Source organism: Bombina bombina, chromosome 3, assembly GCF_027579735.1.
Source record: "Bombina bombina isolate aBomBom1 chromosome 3, aBomBom1.pri, whole genome shotgun sequence".
NCBI classification, from domain to species: domain Eukaryota; kingdom Metazoa; phylum Chordata; class Amphibia; order Anura; family Bombinatoridae; genus Bombina; species Bombina bombina.
Window position 1 is genome coordinate 813569143 of NC_069501.1, and position 25187 is coordinate 813594329.

The following is a 25187-nucleotide window of genomic DNA, read 5'->3' on the forward strand; positions in this document are numbered from 1 at the left end:
GTGCCCCCACATTTGCTTGCCTCTACCTAGGTAAATGGGAATTTGATCAGATTCTAAATAGTGCTGAAATAAATGACTCCATCTCTCTATGGTTAAGGTTCATCGATGATGTGTTCCTCCTTTGGGAGGACACTGAGATGAAACTCACAGAATTTATGCAAAAATTAAATAAGAACGAATGGAACTTAAAATTCACTTACAGTTATAGTAAAAATTAGATTACATTCCTAGATCTACGCATTATTAATGACAATAACTGCCTAAAAACAGCCACATTTCGTAAAGATACTGCAGGGAATTCCCTATTATCATTTGACAGTCATCACCCAAAAAAACTAATACAAAACATTCCTTATGGCCAATTTCTGAGACATAAAGAAATTGCTCAGAAATTGAACAATTTAAAATTGAAGCAGGGGCTCTAAACAAAAGATTTAGAGCAAGAGGCTACACACAACAATGTTTAAAAAAAGCTTTTAACAAGACCAAAAGTAAGAATAGGGAAGACCTGCTATATGAGAAACCAGAAGATACATCGGAATCATCTTTAGTTCGATTCATAGGAACTTATAATCAGAAATGGCAGGATATTCGTTCAATCCTAAATAAACATTGGCATATATTGTGGATTGATAAATCAATTGGGAAATTAGTAGGAGAATCTCCACTAATGACTCCAAAAAGGGCACCAAACTTAAAAGACTTTCTGGTTCAGAGCCACTTTGAAAATAAAAACACAGGGAATTGGTTAACCAGTAAAAAGAATGGGAATTTCAAATGCTCACACTGCTCAGTTTGTACTAACATGCTAGTAGGCAAGAACTTTTGTGATAAATTTGGGTCCTTCCATACAATAAAGGGACGTATAACTTGCAAGAGTGAAGGAGTAGTTTATATGGTCTCCTGTAATTGCCCTCAGTATTATATAGGTAAAACCTATAGGGAGCTCAAAGAAAGAATAAAGGAACACAAAAGGGATATTAAAAACAAATGTACAAAAACTAGCAGTGTAGCGCGTCACTTTGCAGAGTTTCATAATAGTGACAAAAGACTTTTAAAATTCAGAGGTTTGGAAATAGTGGACTTGAAAGGTAGAGGAGGAAATCTAGATCAGATTCTATTGTGCAAAGAAAGCAAATGGATTTTTAACCTGAAAAGTCTTAAACCAGATGGCTTAAATGAAGAGTTAAATTTTGGCTCTTTCCTGGGAGATTGAAGCAATATACAGAATAACAATATCTGTTAACAAATAGGTATCTAACTAAGATATTATGAAAAATATCTAAACTATATCAATGAAAAATTCAGAGGACTCAATGAGAAGTCATTTCCTATAAAGAAATAAAGTACTAATGTTATTGACCCTGCAATGTATGAACTAATAACATTGGAGTATTTAACATAGAAAATGTGTGATTTTATTACATTGTATGTTTGATGATAGCATAGCAATAAAGATAGTTATATTTGTTTAACATTTCACCTGAACGGCTTAAATATGTTGTTAAAAAGTTTTTTGAAGGCGGAGCATACTGTTTAAATGTCATGGAGAGCAATCTCCAATCATGCACAGCCGGAAGAAGCCTGAATGGAACCCGGGTGAAACGCGCGTAGATGCTTGTTTGTTTAGTTGGAGCGGTGCAACAGCTGAGCACCGTCCAACAGCTGATTTCCCAAGTAAGTCACACTTCCGCTGAAAGTTAAGGCGTGCGGATGCACTGAAAGAGCCGAAAAACTGCGGAGGAAAAAGCAAAGGTGATTACTCCAAACCCGGTCTTTATCGAAACAGTTGGAAGCAACGAGCAGGTAGATATGGCACCATGACATGTCACTATCAAAACACCGAGGAAGCAGGTACTTGTTCACTATGTCTCTACACGCAACATAGAGCTGTCACAGTGAGTTAAATGTGGTATGAATAAGTTGCCATTTTTGCTGAAAGTGATACAGTTACAAACTTGCATTGAGAGTGCGAAGACACAAGTTATACCTGCTGTGTTAGTGTTGCACATAATTTAGTGCTGCTCCTGCATTAACGTTGATTTCCAATTTTGGGTTTACAAATATGCCAAACTAAGGCATTTGAATCTACTCAATACCGGTTAATTAACGGACTAACTTACTAACTTCCATTAACAACCTGGGTTGTGGACTTTTAGCTTTATATTTGGGGGTCATGCTTATGATTTATTGTAATGCTGATATTAATATATAAACCTTATAATTACACATTTTTAAAGAGTATGTGAATTATTGACTCAAAAATCTTTCTTTGTCTAATATAATATTTTTCCTGACATAGTTGGGTGCTGGATAAATAAGGGTCTATTTTCTCTTGTTCAATAGCATATCAATTAAACACCCTTATCCGTGCACTATACTGAGAAGTGTGTTCCTATACAGGACACACAATATTTTATCTCAGTATATAGAACTGTGACATTTATTAAACTAGGGGTGCTGGCACAATATATAATATATATATATATATATATATATATATATATATATAAACACAGTCCAGCAATTGCACTCTCTGGATTTAAACCACAGCAAACTTTATTATGTTATGTTTTGGAGCATTCACTCCTTCCTCAGACAACCATAAAGTGAACAATACAGCGCTAAAATAGTCATACAGGCCCTTCCCACTTCCCCTGCATCAAATCACAAGTCACAATCATTGCATACAGGTGATAGTATCAACACAGCATAATGTATACAAAATTGTCAATCATGTCAGGATATACTATACGTGTCATAAGTGAAAAAATATGTAAATAATAATCATAATATCCCCAATGAATGGAGTGCATATATCAAGTGACAAATATATCTGCATCATCCTATATAAACATTAAATCTAAATCCAGGAGACAGATAATGATAATACCCCAGAGCTAAATTATAAAGCTCTAAAAAACAGTCAAAAACTCTGTTTTAAAACTAGAATTCATTATTTAAAGAGCAGAACCTTAAGGGCTTATTCAATGTCGCACCATCAACTACACCACCATTACCAAAAAATTCCAGCGTGGTACCATGAATCTCATAAGTTAAAGCAAAAAGAGGGCGCCTCATAGTGTGGTATGTCCTATGTCAAAGAATATAGGAGTACGGTGAATGAAGGCTAACTGGACTTAGATTCACTGTACTGTGACCAGTGCTCTCTGGCAGTCTAGCTCTTTACAGCGGCTAACTGTTCCATGATCAACTGCAGGATATGGCTTGTTGTCAATTCAATTGTATGAAAATACAACTGCGGCTGCAAATAAATCCAACAACTTCCAAGAGGATTAATATATATAAACGATTTGATAGAATGCAACACGTTTCTCGACTACAACTAGTCGTTTCATCAGGCAGGTAAAAAAAGTGATTAGAGTACAATGTAATTACTGAGATTAAATACACTTGAAAGGTTAAAAACTGAAGTTTCAGAGGATAATAAAACCAATTAAAACACAGGTAACAAAATCAATCTAAAGGTAACCGTATGAGAGCTGTTAAGGTGTGTAAAATGATATAAGCAATTTCATTGGGAAACAAGAAGGACCACATTTGGACAATATGTGTTTACAAATGTCAAACTTTGCAATGTAACAAAATACTCAAATATGTATCCTCAATATGCATAAAAATAAAAACAATCATTTGTATAAAAAAATCTAGACGAATGTTCTTTGAACTTTTTAGTGGCATTAAATAATGTGTTTAACTCCTGATCAAAATCAGAAATAAACCAACCAGTACTATAATTAAGTACTGTTGGTTTGGTTAAAACCATGTAACTAAGTCTATATCCTTGTTTGTAACTAAAAAAATGATGTAAGTCAATGTGTTGGTATCAAGATTATAATGAAAATCTAACAGAATATATCGCCTCTTAAAGGTGACAGGCCTAATTTCTGTTTTTTATGAGAAATGATCTATAGAGTACTAGGATTTCTCTAAGGACGTACTATAAAGAGTATGTTGGAATATGTGTAATGCATGCGATATAAATAAAGAACATATGTGTGTATGAGGTATGTATAAAAAGAGGGTATGTAAAAAAATAATAAATAATTAAAAAATAAAAAAATCAATGATTAAGTGATTACTGACCACATTTAAAAGAGATGTAAATCTACATCCGCCCCATAGAACACAAAAGGGTTGAGATGATTTTTTATATACTGGTCTATAAAATCATCACTCATAGAATTCTGTTAGACAACTGTAAGCTTGTATTATGGTGTGTGTGTGCATGTATGTATATTAAATAAAATCAAATAAACATGTATATGCTTAAAAATGAAAATTAATTTAGAATAGAGATTTAGTTTTTAGAATGGTAACATGTACCTTTAAAAATAATAAAATATGTCTTAATAGTAAATAATGTGTATATATAGATATACTAATGTATAGTTAAGAACTTATGTTAAAAAAATGCAATGTTGTCAGAACACGCTAATGATATCCATATGATAATATAATTGAGTGATGCTTTCTTTTTGTTACAAGTAATCACCATATCTAAGTCCAATAGACTAATGGATCTGTCTATATGATATATTGTGAACTAAATGAAGTGAGTCTGTATTGATCCAAGAATGAAAGGATATGTATAGGATCTATCAGAGTGACATAACAAAGTCATAGGACTTTATTCATATATCTGAAAAGAGATTAGTATTACTAATAATGTGTGGGAGTAAAAAACGGAGTGAAATCAATAAACGGAATATATATCTGTGCTTCATATAAAAGTGTGATATAAAAGACTGTGGAATAACTATAGAGCTTAGTGAAAAAACTCTGATATTAATATATATTAGTGTATTTAATTGGATCTAAATTATTAATGATTAGATCCTTCTAATAACGATAAGATGCTCAAACCTAAATATCAATGTTGGAAAGATGAACAGTGTCTAACTGGACCTAAAAGATGGTACACATTTGAAAGGAGTAAGTGCAAAGCAGGAAATATTAAAATATTGGGCACAACTAAAAAATGTACTGGAATACTAAGGATGGCAAATATATGTGTATATTTATTTAAGGAAATTTAGTGTGTGGTAACTAATAATACCAAGGTAAAGTATTTGGTCCTGACTTATGAATGCCAGACAATAAACGATAATGAATAATCATTTCAATTGAAGGCAGCTAAATCAAGATTAGCGTTCAAGCCTAATAGATAAAGAGTTTTTAGTTTGTATATCCAATAGGTCTCGCATTAACTTTATTAGCCTGTTATAATCTGAAGATTTGGGGATATGATCAATGGGCTGATATCTGAATATGTTTGAATTTCCATTGTGTTTATGTAAGCATTGGTTAGGAATACTGTGTTTAATTTTAGTTTTCCTGCAATTCTTGCAGCTACGATAGTGTTCGCCCCATCTGGTTCTAATGCTTCTGATAGTGCGGCCTACATATTGTAGGCCACAAATGCATTCTATTAGATAGACCACATAATTGGATTCACAATTTAGGAAGCCAGAAATATTGAAAGTTTCACTAGTGACTGTGGACCTAAAGGTTTTTGTACCAGATTTGATATATTTGCAGGAACCACAACCTATTTTGCCACATTTGTAGACCCCTTGGAGTCCAAAAATACCTCTGGTATTAGGAGTATGTGTACTCTTCAAAGTGTTGACATGTTTGACTCTCTTACTAGGAGCTAGTTTATTACGTAGGGTCGGTGCTCTCCTGTACACAATTTGTTTTTTTCTTGTACTATATTTTTAAGGATAGGATCTCTCAAAATGACATGCCAGTGTCTGTTTAGTATTTGTTGAATGTCTTGATAATTGGTATTGTATTGAGTGATAAAAAAGATATCTTTATTGTTGGGTGTCAAATTGTGTTGGGTCGTAGATTTGTTAGTTTGTAAAATTTCAGATCTATTAAGGTTTCTAGTACGAGTGAGAGCTCTGTCCAATAGGGTAGATGGGTAACCCTTTTTCTATAAATCTTTTGTAAAATATTTGGCTTTGTTCATTAAAGGTATCTAAGTCTGTACAATTTCCCCTGATTCTCCTAAACTGACTGAAAGGTATGTTATGTATCCAACTTTTATGATGATTGCTGTTGTATTCTAAGAAACTGTTACTGTCCACATCTTTGAAAAAGGTTTTAGAAGTGATGGTTTTATTGGTCCCAAAGCTTAATATTAAATTAAGGTATTCTATGCTTTGTAACTAAATATTTGCTGTAAAATTAATACCCATATCATTGGAATTGAGATGGGAAACAAAATGATCTGCTGATGTCCTATCACCATCCCAAATAAAAAATAAGATTGTCAATGTAACGGCCATATAGGACCAGGTTCACCCCAAAGCCAGCGTTCAGTATATATCTTTCTTCAAAATAACCCATAAAAAGGTTTGCGAAACTTGGGGCAAACCTGGTCCCCATGGCTGTACCCTTGACTTGTAAATAAAACCGGTCTTGATAAATGAAATAGTTATGATGTAATATAAATTGTATGCTTTCCAAAATGAATATTCGTTGTGTAACAGGTAGGTAAGGGTCTTGTTCTAAATAATATGTTACAGCTGATAAACCTCATGGGCAATATTGGAATAAAGGGAGCTGACATTGCATGTAATCCATATAACATTTTTGTCTGTAATGGATAGATTGTTGATAAGTTGTAATAGATGAGAGCTAACCCTATGTATGATGGTAATGAGATTACAAATTTCTGCAGGGAATGGTTGATGTAGCTGGATAAATTGTATGTTAGGTTGTTAATACCAGCAATGATGGGACGACCCGGTGGGTTCTGTCTATTTTCATGAATTTTGGGTAGATGATAATAATGTGCTATTGTTGGGTTGGTGACTTTGAGATAATCTCTTTCGTGTTTATTTAAAATACCTAAATTGACCCCTTTTTCAATTAGTGCAGAGTAGGATTGAACAAATAGCATGGTGGGATATCTAGGTAAGGTGATATAGTATTCTTCATCCCCCAATATTCTATCAGCCTCTTTTGTATAATCTTCGATATTCTGTATGATAATCCCTTCACCTTTGTCAGCATCGCGTATGATTATATTTTTATTTCTCTGTAAATTGAGTGAAGCTTTGTGATTATTATAGTGTAAATACCCCGTTTTTCGAGTTTGGGATTTGAACATAATGTCTAAGTCCTCTAATACCATGTTTTTGTATAATTCTATGTATTCATTGGAAGCATTTGTAGGATTGAAGTTGGATTTGTTTTTAACAGGTGCATGTATGTAATCATCAAAAAGATGATTGGTGAGGCCATCGATATTAGAAACAACACAGGGAGTGTTTCTATCTGAATACATAGAATTAGTCAGTATTAGTTGTGATTCCCTAACTTCAATACTATTACTTTTGAGTTTTTTATTCGCAAAGTACTTCTGCAATGATAATTTTCGGGTAAAATTATTGACATCAACGAAGATATCAAACATCTTGGGGGGATTGGGTGGACAAAATGAAAGGCCTTGTTTAAGCACCCTCTTTTCATCATTAGAAAGTGTGTATGAGGACAGATTAAAGATCCCCCGATCTAATTGGGATAATTTCTCTTTTTTGGTGGTAAGTGATCTGCCTCTGGACCCTCGTTTTCTAACAGATGTGGTCTTTTTCCAGGTTTTAATTGTGGTTCTTCTATTCTCATGGTCTGGCCTATTCCTAAAAAAGGAGACCCATTGCTGGTACTAGGGACCCCATGTTCTCTAATGACGGAAGGAGAATTGCACAAAAGAGGACTAAATCTGTTGTGATGTTTGAAACTGGCATGATTAGATTTATATGTATATGTGTTATCCCTATTATGGGGCCTCTGTTGATTCTCGTAATTTGAACCTGGATATTCGAGATTGAAAAAATTGGAGTTATACGAGTGAGTGTTATTGCTCATATAATTAGGACTGTTTGTTTGTGCACCAAAATGATTAGGATTAGATCATTTTGGACTGTTGTCAAACATCTGTGGTCTTGTGTTGATATTATGTGTTCTCCATGTGTGTTCAATGTGAGATGGTTTGTATTGTTTAGTGTTGTGATGTTGTGTTTGAATAGTTTGATATGATTCAGAAGGATAATTGTATTTTTGATGAGATTGGTGAGAAACATAGGTTTTAGTATGGCCATTGCGGTTAAGTTCTGGTTGTTCAGAAATCCAGCCATTTGTAGTGCTATTTTTGTGTGTTTAAGTATTTTGACGGTTAGGAAAATGTCTATTATTATTATTCCATGAGCTGTCATTAACATGGTCTTGTGTATAATTTCTATTGGGATGTTGATATGTAGTTGTGTGCCTATGGGGAGCCCCTCTAGATCTGTTGTTTTTACCATAATGCACAGTTTTCCATTCACTGGATGGTTCTTGGGAGCTAGTTGAGGAAATTAGGCCTGTCGCCTTTAAGAGGCGATATATTCTGTTAGATTTTCATTATAATCTTGATACCAACACATAGACTTACATCATTTTTGTAGTTACAAACAAGGATATAGACTTAGTTACATGGTTTTAACCAAACCAACAGTACTTAATTATAGTACTGGTTGGTTTATTTCTGATTTTGATCAGGAGTTAAACACATTATTTAATGCCACTAAAAAGTTCAAAGAACATTCGTCTAGATTTTATTATACAAATGATTGTTTTTATTATTATTTATATTGAGGATACATATTTCTTCTCACACTATAGTGACCACCTTAATAAAAACAATACATAGTAATGAATGATGTGAATACAGATAGATAATTCATTGTGGCATTTCATGTTTAAAATATTATCAACAGTGGTATACTCTCTGGGACACTTGAAGCATATTATATATATACCATAAATTCTTAAGACAGATCTAAAACAACCTCAGATATATTAAAAAACTGAAATCAATAACCAATCCATAGAAGAGTATACAACTATTTTGATCTAAGTATGTGACCAGGCGCTTACAAATAAAGAGATGATGAAATATCATTATAAAATATTATACTTGGAAAAAGCAAGATAGATCATAGTCTCTATTTAGACCCCTAGGTTGTAATGTGGCTAATTGGTGTATCCACCACATTTCTCTTTGTTGGAGGAGACGTTCCCTATCCATACCATTTCTATTGGGGCCCACATGATCTATGATCTGCCACCTCATCTGACTAACACTGTGGCCCTTCTCTAAAAAATTACTTGAAACAGGGGCCTCTTTATTTTTGCACCTAATGTTTGATCTGTGCTGGCTCATGCGTTCACGAGCTTTCCAGGTAGTTTCGCCAATATATACCAGTGAACAAGGGCATTTAATAAGGTAAATTACATGAGTTGTCTCACACGTGAAAAAACCTTTAATCATATACTTCCTACCATTCTGTGGGTGATGGAAATTTTCTCCTTTAATGATCGAGTGACAACTCATGCAGTTATAGCAAGGGAAAGTACCTACTCTCTTATTACCTGTAAGTGTCTGTTGAATTTTCCCCATGGCACCTACATCTGTCTTAACTAGTTGATCCCTTAAGCTCTTAACTCTTTTGTAGGCCATGAGAGGTGGTTCTTTAAATTGTATCACCCCCTTGTTGCATTCCTCCAAAATTAATTTAGCTATTTTATTGCTCAATGGATTATATTGGCTAACAAAGACCATTCTATCCCTGTTCTTATCAGTACTCTTGCCAACAGTTTTATCTAGATTAGATAGAGTATCATCCAATAGTTTGTTAGGGTATCCCCTATTTATAAACTTCTCTTTCATTTCTTTAAATCTATAAGCCTTCCTGTCACTAGTGCTCACAATTCTGTCCACTGTGAGGAACTGACTCCTAGGGAGTGACTCCACCAAATTCCTAGGGTGGAAACTATTATATAGGAGGAGATTATTCTTATCTGTTTCTTTGCAGTGTAGATCAAACTCAAGTAGTCTACCTGCCTTAATGACTTTAGTGTCCAAAAAAGATATATGTTCCCCACTGTAATTTACTGTGAACTCCAAGCCCCTTACCTCTGTATTAAGCTCATTGACAAACTGTAGAAAGGACTCCACGTTGCCCCACCATACACCAAAGACATCATCAATGTAGCGGAGCCAAACAGCCCCATACTGTCTAAATAATACATTTTGATATACACAATTTTCTTCAATCTCCTTCATGAAGAGATTGGCGTATGATGGGGCAACGTTAGAGCCCATAGCAGTACCTCTCATCTGAACGTACCACTGGTCCTGAAACAAAAAGTAATTCCAATAGAGGATTAACCTCAAAAGATCCTCAATAAAATGTACCTGTCCGTGACTGTATCCCCTGTTCACCATCAACGTTTTCCTTATTACAGCTATCCCTGTTTCGTGTTTAATAGAGGTGTAAAGGCTTTTCACATCCATGGTGAACAGGAGATACTTATCACTTGGAAACTCAAGGGCCTTTGTCTTTTCTAGAAAGTGGTTAGTGTCTTTTAAGTCTTAGCGCACGCACACCACTTCTAGCCTATTCTAATCTAGCCTTTTTAGAGCACTCAGAAAACTGCTGTTTGGGATTCACTTTTTGTTGTAAAATGCTTAAAATGTAACATACAATGTTAAAACTGGTCTGCTGCCAGTACGGTACACTTTATATACATTTAAGTCCTTATGGTTTTCCATATTGAACGTTTTATTTCAATAAACTATTTAATTCTAGAGAGAAAAATTTAATTTTGATTTATTGTTATAGTTGGTTATATGGACCAAAGATCAATGAGAATGAACAGCTCTGGCAAGTTTTTATAGCAAGCATACTTTGAAATATTATAGCAGTTTACTTCATCATAACTTAAAAAAGAATAATATTTTAGTCTTAAGGTAATCCAGGTTTAAATAGATTAAATAGCCCTCTTATTGCAAGTAGAAATGGAATCCTTATGTAAAAAAAAAAGACATTGAGCAGTTCTGCAAATACCATTATTCAGAAAAACAGAGATCTTATATTCTGTAAAAATGTGCTGTGTGTTGAACTAATCCTCTATCAAAAAAATCTAAAGATCTTGTTTTAAATGTGTACATTTACACATATATCTTACAGTGAGACAAGAAGGTGTTACTAAAAAAGAATCTGATTTCTATTAATTAATGTAAAATTGCTAAATGATTTTGCACAACTCATACATTAATATTACACAAATATAAGATTACTGCACAACATATGATTATTCATTAGTTATTACAAAAATTAGTAATGTTATTATATAACATATGATAGTGATGTCAACATATATATATATAATTTAAAATTAAATGTAACTTTTATAAAAAACTGTCGGCCAGATTACAAACCCTCTACAATTGAAATAGCTTGAAGCGTTATTTTCTGTATTGCACAAACAATGCTGCACTATAAGGTATTAAAAGGTGTTAAAATGTTTAACTAAAGCATTTTCAACACACTCAATACTCATATAGTACACCCTATACATTCAATAGGAAGACATTGTATTGTGGTCGTATTAGAATCCTTGCTTAAAGGGAGAGTAAACACCAGAATTGTTCTTGTTTTAAAAGAAAGATAATCCCTTTATTACCCATTCTCCAGTTTTGCATAACCAACACAGTTATAATAATACACATTTTACCTCTGTAATTACCTTGTATCTAAGCTTGTGCTGACTGCCCTTTATTTTGACAGACTTGCATTTTAGCCAATCAATGCTCACTCCTAGGTCACTTCACGTGCATGAGCTCAATGTTATCTATACGAAACACATTAACTAATGCCTTCTAGTGGTTAAAATGCATTCAGATTAGAGGCAGTCTTCAAGGTCTAAGAAATTAGTATATGAAACTCCTAAATTTAGCTTTCAACTAAGAAAACCAAGAGATCAAAGAAAAATTGGTGATAAAAGTAAAATTAGAAGTTGTTTAAAATTACATGCCCTATTTAAATCATGTAAGGTTTTTTTGGACTTGACTGTCCTTTTAAGTGTTTCAGGCAATCCTAGACACTTTTTCTTTATTAAGATTTTTTATAATCAGCTGTTAACAGTTGTTGATTGATACTGTGCAATCAAAATCCTGTAAGGTTTGCAGCAAATAACTCAACTACTTTAGCAGAATGTTTGTGCTCCATAGGCTCAAACATTATCTCCCATGAATTGTATTGCAAATCTATTATCTGAGGGGAATTATGCTCCTACCCTATCTGATATGAAAAGTATATTATAGTACACTGTACTACTGGACTTGCAATTCTAGCAGAACCATACAAGCAGTATGTATTGCACTTCAGATATATTTACTCTCTATACCACTAGCATTTTTTTGCTTGACTTGTAATATGGCTCAGAGATTTTAACAGCAAATAAGAAAGACATACAGTACACTTTTTATAACATTAAGGTGACACGGTATCCAAAACATTTCTTTCATGATTCAGATAGATGATACAATTTTAAAGAACTTTCCAATTTACTTCTATTGTCTAACTTGCACCATTCTTTTGGTATTATTTAGAAACAGTAATGCCTTACTGGGAGCTAGCTGAAAGGCAAAAACAAGAGGCATATATGTACAGCCACCAATTGGCAGCTTCTATATGATTGTTGGACTCTACAAATTCTACAACTTTGACTGTTCGAAAACCTATATTTGAGTGTTCTGAGCTGCACATTTTAGTGTTACTCCTTTTATTGCTAAATTTGCTTTATTGCAGTGGTCTGGAACCCAACCCGCTATATCTTGGAGGTACGCCTGTGTATATATATATATATAGACAAAGCAAGAGGGGGGGGATGGGTCCAGCATCAATCTGTAAGAAAACAGTCAGGTATTCAAGTAGAAAAGTTGCTGTTTTACCTTTATGTCACTTAAATAAAGATGCCAATTTTGTTCTTTTTTTGTATATATATTTATTTTTATATATTTTTTTTTAAATAATTTTCCGATTTATTTCTTACTTTCAAGTCCCTTTAATACACTGGATTTGGAGTGGGCTTTAAGTCCCTCTAACACAATAGATTTGGAGTAATATTTCTCTAAAGTTTAAAGCTTGTGATGCTTTGCTAAATCATGTTTGCTAAGCATATTCCTCTCCAAAATGTATATTTTTAAAACCATTTCTAGTTAGAGGGGGAAATCAAGTATAAATCATACAATCAGGCTGTTAAAAATATTATAACAGGTGAAAGATTTGACATACTGCTAACGAAACAAATTTCTTTTAAAATGTCCCAGGCCACAGTTCTCTTCTATAATTTAGAAACAATAGAATACAACAGCGAAAGTATCACAGTGTTAAACAAATAAAAAGCAAATGTTCTATTCTTGTCAATCAATCTGTCAATCAGCAATACTGAATGATGAATTATTCTAACGTTTTACATGATTCTAATGAGTTTCACATTCTTTTGTACCCTTTAACTAGAAAATAATATACTTTCTTTTACTGACCTTTTGTGAACAAATAGACATTAAGATACACATATTGGAAATATAATTTGTATTTATGAACCATGTTGACATTTACATGACAGGTTCAAATAACAGAAGTATATATGACAAAATTACTCCCATATTATTCTAGGCTTTACATTTTATATCACTGGTTTAAAAATATGAGTTGGAAACTAGACTGTAAGTCATAATATTGCTATGTATGTCATATACTAGGCTCACAGATTTTTCAAAACTCATTGTAAGCTTTTTGTCCATATACATTATCGCATTTGTATAATTGTCTCGGTTGTGCTATATTGTTTTGATTAAACAGTCCTGAGAAAATGGATTCAAGTAATATTGTCATTGCAAATTTCAGGAAGGATAAGATATTTATTACAAATTTGATAGTCTTCTAAATGTTTTTAGTTACAGGCCTCATATAACGTTGGCCAACATTCAAATCAAGTAAAATTTGCCATGAGAATACTTTCTATTCAGTAGATGTGTGCAAAAATGTGTTTTTGTCATTTATTTACAAAACAAATGATAAGCTGTAAGTAATTTTGTCCAAAATTCATACATTAACAAAACCAAGTTTTAATGCTTTTAAAACAAATAAACATCCTTTTACTGCAATTAATTTTCAATAGCCAAACTTCACGCACCATTTGTCGTATTTGGAGAAGACAATTTGGGCTTTAATTCACAGACATTAACACTAGCCACTGTCGTAAAGTTAATATAAACTGTATTGTTTTGCTGTTGTTATTTGACAAAGCCAGTTAAAGAGACAGTATACACCAATCTTCATTTAACTGCATGTAATAGACACTACTATAAAGAATAATATGCACAGATATTGATCTAAAAATCCAGTATAAAACCTTTTAAAAACTTATTTAGAAGCTGACAATTTAGCACTGATAATGAGGTTAGTCTGGGACACCCACTGAAAGGGGCTGAGAGCAGACCCCCCTCTCCTGAATATGAAATGGCCCATTATACAAACAGAAGCAATCTGAAATCTGTATAAATCAGTATACATATAAAACTTTGGGACTTGGTTAGAAGTCTGAAAATCAGCACAATGTTATTAAAAAATAAGCAAAACTTTACCTTTTTACAAATCATTCCCAGATGGGCTATATAAATGGATCATCTATAAAACATTTATGAAAAGAAAAATCTAGTGTACAATGTCTAAGAATTAGAAATTGCTTAATTTTCAGAGCTAAATTACATGAAAAGGAGGCAAAATAAATAATGAAAATATATTGCAAAGTTCTTTCATTACGTATAACTAAACATTTTATAAAAATCTCAAGGTGTTTACTGCCCCTTTAAAGGGCTATTATAGGGGGGAAATTACATTCAATAATTCATTAAAGAGAATATAATTTTAACGCTAGTGATCCTGCAATGCTATGTGTGACTACCACTGCTAATTGAGTCAGCAGCTGTGTCCATTTAACACCAGCAGTGCTCTATGGTTCCCAAGTTGTACTTTAACTATATGTTGAACCACTTTGCAGGGATTAAACAAATAGCATTGCGGGGTCATTAGTGTTAAATGCAATAAGAGAGAAACTGGGGCACCTAAAAAAAAGGCTAATCCAAAGAAATAAATAGAAACAAAACATAGCATATCTAAATATATATTTAATAATATAATTATCACACACTATAAGAAAGTCTCATCTGAGAATTATCACGATTACCAGCATGTATTAAATATTACCAGCATGTATTAAATTTTAAAACAACTTACTAAAAAGCAACTATTGCAAGCACAAATATAGAAAACAAAAGTTAAAATTAAAGTTAAAACAAGAGAAATCTCTGTCTAATTCACAAAAAATAATCAACTATCTATGGAAAATTAAGGTATGACTAATCTGCACCTATATCTGACTAATGATGGACTAATAAGCACCTCTATATAAGCACCTATATATAATATAATATAACTGATTTTAACCTCTGCTGCAGACAGATTTAATAGCTGCATGCTGTAGAAATATTGTCAAAGTTTTCCAAAAGGAGTCTTTCCAGTCATAAAATATTGGTCCAGCTTATGTAAAAAGAGAGTCCAACAGCCATTTACATTTGTATTATTATCAACTGATTATCCACTGATTATCCAGCAATTTAGGAGAAAGTTTAGCAAGCATGCTATTCAGCACAATACGATAATGAAAGTTTTGGTACCTTACTTTAGATAAAAACTCTGGTGCTCCGAGTATATGTAACCATCCAGGAACAAAGTGGTTTTACCACCACGCAAGCAGCAAACAGCTCTGGGATCCTTAAAATGTGCACAGAAGAAAGCCGCTGAGCTCCTCTTCCCTGTATGCCTCTGAATCCGCCCTCAGCTGTTACTCCTCGGATTCAGAAGCATACAGGAAATAGGAGCTTGGCGGCTATTGTTGCTTATAAAGATTAAGGGCAGAATAGTAGGAGTTCAAGATAAACTTGTAGTGAAGAAAGTCAGCTGAACTCCAAGATTTTCCCCAGTGTCGCTCAGCAGTACGGGAACATATGAGTAGGTACCGTATCAGAGGAGTGTGCCAGGGCTGAGGGTGAGTGTGTGATTTCTGAGCTAAGGTAGGTGGGGCCAGATTGTCAAGGACTGGTGTAAGGGTGGAGTTTTAGTGGCAGATAGATTGGTCAGGGCATGAAAAAAGAGGAGATGGAAGAGAGGAGAGGTTCGAGAGAGCTAGCAAGCTGTTGTTGATCTAATAACAATGCTTCTGTGAAGTTTGGTGTGAGGGGAAGAGGGAGGGGGAGTTGTAGGGAGGGATGCGATCTTGCAAGATGATAGGCAGAAAGAGGAAAAGGGGAGTTTGTGAAATTTGAGATAGTGCATCTATAGCTGAAAATCAGATCGAGGGAGTGACCATCTTTGTGAGTGGGAGAGTCAGTCCATTGTGACAGGCCGAAATAGGAAGTGAGTTGCAGAAGTTGTTTTGCAGAGGAGGCAGTGGGATTGTCAAGAGGGATGTTGAAGTCACGACTTAAAAATCCCTCTTGACAAAAAAAATAAGTAATAAATAAAGATGGGTAGTTACATACAATAAATGCAATTTTTGCAAAATTTAAATATATTGGTCTTGGATATTGTACCCTAAATCACATGACATTAGCCGAGTCTAAAAAGTATCCTCTCTCCAATCCTAAAATAGTGTGCAGGGGTTCATCTATTTCAGTGATTGTAGTGTCGTCCTGTACTACAAACTAAACTTAGACACAAAAACTCGCTTGCAAAAAAGTTAAAGTAGGCAATAAGTGAAATAAAAACACATTCTCTACAGCTAAAACCTGGATTTCGATTGAACACGATTTAATTAAATTTCCTCAATTAGGCAGCCTCTGCTGGCTACCACCACAATCCAGACCACAGGTAATTAGCCAATTCCCTATTATTAAAGAAGAGTTTGATACTTGGGATAAGACACTACAAAATTATACTAACTTATCAAACATCCCCTCACCCTTAACACCAATTTTAAATAATCCAGACCTCCCTATAGGGGAAAAATACATTAAAAAAGACAGTACTGATATCAGCAAACTTATACCTGTGTACCTGATCTCTGACGGCCTCAGAATTCAGCTTTTCGACCAAGTGCAGAACTTTGGAAATGACACCTCTTTGACTTGGGATCAATACCACCAAACATCACATTTCCTACAACACCATATGTCGAAAAAACTTCTGCTCTACTCCGGAACCCCATTCGAACTCCGCTGGAGTTCTTTGCATATACCTAAACATCCAATATCCCTGATATACAAAATTTTACTTTCGCCACAAAATCAGAAACAACCCTCATACACTAGAAGATGGCAAGATTGCTTACCTTACCAGCTCCAACAATCCGACTGGAACTCAATCTATGTATCTATTTCCTACTCATCACATTCATCAACACTATTGGAGACAAATTACAAGCTCCTTATGCAATGGTATTTGACCCCTTTAAGGTTAAAACACATTTTCCTGCAAGCATTGGATAGGGGCTGGAGGAAATGTAGCCAAGTAGGCTCACTTTATCATACATGGTGGGAATGCCATAATATCGTAAAATACTGGGAAGAGATTAGAGCCCATATTAACTTTTTATTTGGATATAACTGGCCCCTTGACCCACTTGACCCACTTATCTTCCTATTCAATATATTTCCTAAACCTCCTTCGAAATTGCATGGCAAACTATTCCACATTATTCTAAATTGCGCAAAACAATTAGTTCCAAGACTATGGAAACAAGTAAAGATACCCTCTATTCAACTCTGGCTGCAACAAATAACCACAAATATCTCTCTTGAACGATACTTTTACATGTCCACAAACAGGCTAGATGTTTTTCATAATATCACCTTTCTATGGGAAACAAAACCTCAGATACCATTAAGCTTGACATAGGCGCCCAGTTAAACATAGACCATTTTGGCACGTATTATTCCTAACTTGCTGCATATAGTTGATCCAAATCACATGTTGCCTTCTCAATGTCAACAATTTGCTCGTAATATGTCATTGTCTTCTGTAAAGGAAAGATACTTTATCTTAGATTAAATTCACAGAACAGGACAATTGTCATGAAGCTCTTATCTCTCTGTGTACCAATACTAAATCTGTCATGTTTTGATGTTCAATTTTCGTTTTTGCATTTCATGTAACACTTTTATTTTTTCTGAATATTTTTTTTTTTTTAAAAAACACATTCTTAGCTTCTACAAGTATAATCCAAAAATCGTGAGGAAGGATGAGGGGTGGATATGAATGGACTGTGCAATAAATGTTAAATACTTCCATCTGTCATTGTGCACAGTCACTTACAGTATGAAGTGAGGTGCTGGCAGAGTGCAAAACTAATAAGTTGTTCCCCCTGTATTGAAATGTGAACTTATTTATAATAATAAGGAATTTAAGTTTATGGATTGGAACTTACTGGTGTTACTTTGAAGGTAATTACAAGCTAACTCCCAAAACTTTTGTTTATCCATTCAGAATATTTAGAAAAACCCTTTCTGAATTTTTTTTATTTTTGTATTGACTAAAATTACCCTGTACCCTGGTCAGTCAGGCAGTCTTATTAAAAAGCCTTTTATTATTTTTTCATTAAATTTTTCTATTCACTTTTAGGGGCCTATTTATCAAGCGTCAACTATGTTGCATTCGCCGGCATCAATATGCTCGTGAGACATCGCTGCATCTGAATACGATCTCCTTATTTATCAAAAAAGCTGTGAAAAACACACACGTCAAGTACGGTGCAAAGACCATCAGACTGGTGTTAAATAACAGTCATCGATGTCGCGGTTATTTTGGTTTTTCCCAACTTTATTTATACCATTTCATTACTGTCCATGAAGAAGCACATTTCTCTAAAGCTAATATTTTATTTTTCATCTGTTAATGTCCAAGAAATAGATTGATTTATACCTCAACAAACAATATCTCATAGAAAGTTGTTTTTATATTGATTTGTTGTTTTTTTTAAACATATTGAGTGACAAATTAACAACATTTACAGTTTAGTGCCGTTTGGTTACATCAATCTTATTGAGAATGAGTCCTTCAGTGAGAAGCAATATTGTCTCTAGTACGTGATTCGATGTAGAGTCAAAGTCTTATCACGTGTTGTCCAAATGTCTCTCATTTTGTATTTATTCACCATTTACACTATATATATCTTCTTCTGAAACCCCCTCCCCTTCCCCAGAGTGGGACTAAAACTCTGAGGGAGACCTCTACTCTTACCCCTTCTGTGTCGTCATCATTACCTAATCCTATGAACTGCTAATTACTAGAACAAGCTGTAACATAACTCAAGCATATCTCTTTATTTAAATACCTTTGATCATAGGTGCTTAACAGTTGACTCCTCCTTCCCCTGGGACTTGGTTCCTCCTTTTTGGTTCTACAGTATGTTCCATTCCCTTCTCAATTGTGCAGGCAGTATGTACTCTGAGTTGCGACACGGGTATATGATTTGTTTTTGAATCTGCTGTGGCTGTTGTAAGATCAATTTTTCCCATTTCCTCATGAAGGCCCTTACCCTCCCTTTTACGTCTCCCATAGTGTCAAATTGTTCTATTATCATCAACTGTAATAGCGAATTTTCGAGTTGTCTTAATGTTGGCGGATCCCTATTTCTCCATTCTTTTAGTATAAGTTTTCTCGCTAGGAGAATTATGTTATGTACCAGCGGTTTCTGTTTACCTAGATTCGTGGGTAAGTCTAGAAACATTATGGCTTTTACATCAAGTGTGATGTTATTTGAGCTTAACATGTTTATCCATATTTCGGTCATTGCCCAGAATTTAGTTAAATGTCAACATTTCTCAAACAGGTGTGTGTAGTCAGGGTTAGGGTGTCTGTATTTGACACATACATTGTCACCCACTTTCACCCACTTTCTATATGTGTTAGGGGTGATGTATGCTCTATGTAATGTTTTAGTGTGCATTTCCCTTATGTCCGCCAGTAGTGTAGCTTTTCTGACCCTTTTAACGCTCTTCGTAATTTGTTCCTCAGATATCTGTATCTGCAGGAAGTCAGACCATTTGTTACTCAGTTTTTACTTGTGTTTTTGATTCAATCTGTCTAATAGCATCTTATAAATAGGTGAGACAGAATGGTTGCCTTGTGAGGTGAGGGATACTAATCTAGATATAGGATTAGCATGCTCTGTGAAATTTATATGCTTCTGCAGTTGTGAGACGTAATGTTAGATTTGCAGCTATGCGAAGTGGTGTTGCCTAGGTAGTGAGTATTCTTTTTGTAAGTCTTGAAATGTGTGCATTTTCCGTCTGTTACTGATACTAACTGCCGTACTGAATGTAGTCCTTTTCCCATCCATTGTACGAAAGGTTTGGTTGTTAGTCCTGCCGGAAACTCTGGGTTCCCTCCAATAGGTAAGAATTTAGTATGTGTGTGTGATACCCCCATCCAGTCGCCTAAATTCTTCCAGGCCCTGAGTGATTCTCCAAATAATGGAGAGCCATTAGTGATTGTATGTACTTTATGTGTCTCCATGTGTGGCAGCATTACTAACGACCATGGCTTCACCATTTGCCTCTCTATGTCCGTGTGTGTAAAGTGGTTTGTGTGGCTCAACCAATCTAACACATATTTGCTGGACGTTGCCCAGTAATATAGTTCCAAATTTGGTAATCCAAAGCCCCATGATTGTAGTGAACACATTAGTTTCTCAATGCTAATCCTGTGTTTTTTCCATGACCATACAAATTTTGTGAACTGTTTATTTAAATGTTTCAGGTCTTTCTTGTGTAATAATATGGGAAGCATTTGAAAGGCGTACAGGATCCTTGGAAACAAAATTATCTTTATCAGGCATATCCTGCCTAACACCGACACCAGCAGCATCCTCCAATTTTTAATATCTTCCACTATTTTATTTATGATTGGGCTATAATTAAGTGAATACCATCTGGAGGAGTCTTTTGAGAGGACTATCCCCAAATATTTAAGGTTATCTTCTAGTATTGTAAAATTATATCCTAAAGATTTTTTGGAGTCATGTGGGGAGAGCCATAGAATTTCACTTTTATCTTTATTAATTTGATACCCTGAGACCTGACTGAATTCTTCAATAAGGGACATCAACCGTGGTATTTCGGTCTCTGGTTCTGATATGAATATTATCATATCATCAGCGTAAAGTGAGAGGTGTGAAGTTGTCTGTCCTAATCTTATTCCCTGAATTTCCTTTCTGATCCTGTGGGCCAGCGGCTCAATCGCTAAATCATAAAGAAGGGGGGACAGAGGGCAGCCCTGTCTCGTGCCTCTGAGTAGTTGGAATCTTGGGGAGAGTGTTCCATTGACTATCACTGCCGTCTGTGCTGACTTATAGATGCCGGTGACCGTCGCGCAGAAAGGGCCCCCAAAACTGTATCTGTGTAATGTGTGGAAAAGTGGTCCAATAACACCTTATCAAAGGCCTTCTCTGCGTCGATCGCCAGCATGCATGCTTTTTGTGGAGTTGTGTCTGTTTCTTTCTCATGACTATTCCAATAGTGTTGTAATATTAATTGTTCTTTCCTAATGTTGAGTACCGATGATCTACCTTTAACAAACCCCGTCTGATCACTATGGATAAGGCTTGGTATTATCTCTGCCAGTCTGTTAGCTAGTATTTTAGTAAAGATTTTATAGTCACTGTTTAATAGTGATATGGGTCTATATGACTCTCTAGCTGTGGGGTCTCTCTCCGGTTTTGGGAAGATGCATATGTGTGCTTCTGTAAAATGTTCACCCGGTGTACCTCCCTCTGTTATGTTGCCAAAGAGTCTTTCCAAGGGTCCTGACACCTCCTCTATCATTAGCTTATAACATTTGTTGGGTAAGCCATCGGGCCCTGCTGTCTTATTTAAGGGAAGATGTCTGATAACTGTTTGTATTTCCTGTACTTTGATTGGCGCATTTAAGTGTTGGACATTCTCTTCAGTAATTTGCGGTAGTGTTATCCCCTCCCAGAACTGCTCTCTTTTTCCCCTGTCTACTGGCTCTGAATTATATAACTCTGAGTAGTAACTACTAAATACCTGCTGCTTTTCTATTTCTGTTATCAGGGAATTCCCTTGTACCTTCAGTGGTGGTATGACATTGGGTTTTCTAACTAGTTTAGTGATGTTAGCTAGCTTGTACTACCTATCTTGTTACCGTACCTATAAAACGTGCTTTTGATTTAGTTATAATTCTATGGGCATTTTGAAGGAGAAAAGTGTCTCTCTGCTGTTTAGTCCTGTTGTAGGTTTGTCTGTTCTCTGCGTTTGGGGACCTGAGGTATTTATTGTAAGCGTTTGTTATCTGCTTTAGTAATAGTTCTTCTCTTTGTTTGTATTTCCTATTAACCCCTGATGCATATGCCATAATTACCCCCCGTAGTACAGCCTTTGTGGTATCCCAGAACAAAGATGGGTTTGAAATTTGAGCTTTGTTTATTTCTGCATAGTGCAGCCATTCCCCTTTAAAGTGGTTCAGGAGGTTTGGATCTCTGTATAGATAGTATGGGAATTTCCACCCCTCCCTTTTAGGTCGTTTGAGACCCGCTGATAATGACAATGATATTGGTGCATGATCAGATAGTGTAACTGCGTCAATTTTTGTGTCTAATGTTAGGGGGCTCAAAGCTGTTGATATAAGGAAGAAATCTATCCTCTACAATGTTTGTTTAGATGGTGATATACACGTGAAATCTTTGTCCTCTGGGTGTCTGGCACTCCAGACATCCGTCAAGTTAAGGGCCCTCTTAAATTAGTTGCACATCCTAGTTTCCCTCTTACAATATTTAGCCGGTTGTCTTTGGATGTTCGGGAGGTCTGGATTGGGAAATCTATCTGCCGGTACCTGTGGGGCTATATTAAAGTCCCCTACTACAACTAAGGGCCTTTCCGTGTTTTGCATTAGTTTGCCTTGCAGTGTTTGCCAAAATTCAGCCTTATTATGGAGAGGTCCATATAATCCACAAAGAGTGAAAGTCAGGTGTTCAAGTGTGATAGTTTGGATGATATATCTCCCCTCCTTGCCTATTTCCTTGTGTGTTATTCAGTATGGAAACTGTTTCCAAAATAGGATGGCTACCCCCCTTGCTCTTTTGGATTCATAGGGTGTAAATATAGCTTCGGCAACCCAGTGCTGTTGGAGCTTTTCATGTTCTATTTGTGTCAGATGTGTTTTCTCCAGTACTGCAATATCAGCCCTATGTTGTCTGAGATAGTTAAGTATTGATTTTCTTTTTATGGGGGACTTAATGCCCCCCCACATTCCATGCTACAATCTTGATGTGATCTATTGACATTATTCAATTAACAGCGACTATAATGTTATGTGTTAGTGGTATAGTGTGACAATCGTTGATTAACACTTACCCGTACTGTATCTGAGGAGGTTGGGATGTTACCCATGAAATTTGTGGTGTACCTTCTGGGTGTTATGAGGGAGTCCCAGGGGAGGATTACATGGAGTCCAAACTGTATGTGGAGGACAATAAAAAACAAGGTTAAACAGTATGATCCGTGCACTTTTTCGAGTAAAATGTTTCACTGTCCCCAAACTGCCAGCACCTTTAATACAATACTATGCCAATAACAATAACTATTACTCTCTAACAGAACACCCCTTTCCCTCCCCCTCCCCCCGATAACATGAAATGTAATACTTAATTGAAGCGGTCCATTCTTTACATGAATGCAGTCATTGCGTAAAGGCCTCTTTTCTGTGGAACCTGCTTTGGTCCCTTTAATGTGTTATTCATTTTTCCTCCAGTAAGCTTCTGGGTTGTTTTTTCACGGCATGTCCTCAAGGTGATGGTCTTCTTCTGGTTGCCTGTTGTCACCTCCTTCCATTTGGTGAAGATACTTTTGCAATTGTCCGGGAGATTCAAAAAATCTTGAGCCTTGTGGTGTTTGGATATGCTGTTTTGCTGGATGCATTAATGCTACTGACATCCCTTTCTCCATGAGCTGCCTGCAGTATGGTGAAAACTCTCTTCTCTTTCTAGTTACCTCCACTGAGTAATCTTGAAACATGTGCAGTTTCTTGCCTTCATATTGAATGGGTCCAACTTGTCTGTACGCCCTCAGTAGTTGTACCTTGTCTTTGAAATTTAAATATTTAATCATAACCTGCCGAGGTGGTGCTTCTCCGCTGTCCAGGGTTCTGGATCTCCCCACTCTGTGGGCTCTCTCTGCTACGCAAGGTATACTAGCCTCTGGTAGTTGTAGCAGTTGTGGAAGGATGATTTCTGCAAAGCGAATTATGTCTGTGCTAGGGACTGTCTCTGGCAAACCTAAAATCCGCAAATTGTTCCTCCTCGACCTATTTTCCAGGTCATCCAGTTTTGCCAATAATACCTCATTTTGCCTCTGAAGGTTTGTGACTTTCGTGGTTGTTTCTTGCTGTCTGACCTCAGTGTCTGATATTCTTTGTTAAGCATTTGTTAATCTAGTCGAAAACTGTTTAAATTCCAATGAGAGAGAGTCCATCCCATTTTGAAATTGTTCAATCTTTGGGAGGAATAATGCAGATAGTTGAGTAACAATGGGTTGTGTGTCTTTTAGTTGTGAGTCGACTGTTGTATCCTCTATGCCGGTTTCAGCATGTATTTCTGCTTGATGTCTTGCTTTTCGCTCTGCGTTCTTATTCTTGGAAGCCATTGTTTCTGTTTTTTTCTGAAAACTACGATAATATTTGAGCATACAGCAGTTTTAGCGGGTGTTTAGGTAGCAAATCCGTAATCAGCAGTGACATAGTCTTGCATGGTTGTATATTTCCGTACCCAGTCATGATGCCTGTGCAGCCGTGGTATTTGTCCCTTTCTAGTTATTCTAAGAGTGAGATCACCCAGCCTGGAGGACTCTTGGCCTTCACGCAAATTCTGTGCTGACTTTGTGTTTCTTATCACTTCACAAGTCCATGCATGAGTGGATCAGGGCATTAAGGGGGGGGTCAGGTCACGGGTCCCTACTCCTCATCATGCAGTTGCATTTCTATGTGTGGGTTTGTAATCCTTATCTTATGTGGAGTCTCACCTTGATGAGAACAACTGTGCCCTATCTTGATTCTCTCTGTTTATACGTTGGAAATGTGGTGCCAATAAAGGGGCGATGATAACAGAAACTTTAGATTTAATTCCAAGCCACTGCAACCCTGTTCCTCCTCTTGATGGCAGTCTAATTATAGAAATGGTTGTGTGTGAGGCACAAAAGCTAAAATGTATAGCCTGTAGAGTTCAATATTTTTAGGTAGGCTCAGCCCCCT